This window comes from Arachis duranensis, chromosome 10 (assembly GCF_000817695.3).
Source record: "Arachis duranensis cultivar V14167 chromosome 10, aradu.V14167.gnm2.J7QH, whole genome shotgun sequence".
NCBI lineage: Eukaryota > Viridiplantae > Streptophyta > Magnoliopsida > Fabales > Fabaceae > Arachis > Arachis duranensis.
The window spans coordinates 25,600,693-25,601,726 of NC_029781.3; positions in this window are offsets into that span (position 1 = coordinate 25,600,693).

Sequence of the window (1,034 nt, forward strand, 5' to 3'; positions counted from 1 at the left end):
ACCCTGGAGGACGCACAGGCTGGCGTTCAACGCCAGTAAGATGCATCTGGCCGGCGTTCAACACCAGAACAGAGCACCATTCTGGTGCTGAACGCCAGAAACAAGCAACATTCTGGCGCTGAACGCCAGGAATGTGCCCAAAGAAGAAAAGCTGGCGCTGAACGCCAGTAACAAGCATGAAACTGGCGTTCAATGCCAGAAACATGCTTTACATGGGCGTTGAACACCCAGAACGTGCACCAACGGGCGTTTAAACGCCAGAATAGTGTGCAAAGGCATTTTACATGCCTATTTGGTGCAGGGATGGAATTCCTTGACACCTCAGGATCCTTTGGACCCCACAGGATCACCTCAGGATCTGTGGACCCCACAGGATCCCCACCTAATATATTCCCACCTTACCTCCATATTCCCTAATTACACTCTCCTAATCCTAATCACACTTTCCTACTCCCCATGTCACACTTCCCAACACTCCTCACCAATCACCTCAATTCCTCTTCCCAATTGCCCTATTCACCACTGACATCAACCCACTCTTCCCCATAACCCCACCTACCTTCATAAAATTCAAATTCAATTTCCCCCCCATTCCCACCCAAAATGGCCGAACATACACCCTCCCCTCTCCCTATAAATACCTTTCCATTCTCCTTCATTTTCACACAACACAAACCCCTCTTCTCCCACTTAGCCGAACCTACCTCTCTCCCTCTCTACCATATTTCTTCTTCTTCTTCTTCTTCTCTTCTTTCTTCTCTTGCTCGAGGGCAAGCAATATTTTAAGTTTGGTGTGGTAAAAGCATAAGCTTTTTGTTTTTCCATTACCATCAATGGCACCAAAGGCCGGAGTATCCTCTAGAAAAGGAAAAGGGAAGACAAAAGCTTCCACCTCCGAGTCATGGGAGATGGAAAGATTCATCTCTAAGAGCCATCAAGACCACTTCTATGACGTTGTGGCAAAGAAGAAGGTGATCCCCGAGGTCCCTTTCAAGCTCAAAAAGAATGAGTATCCGGAGATCCGACATGAGATC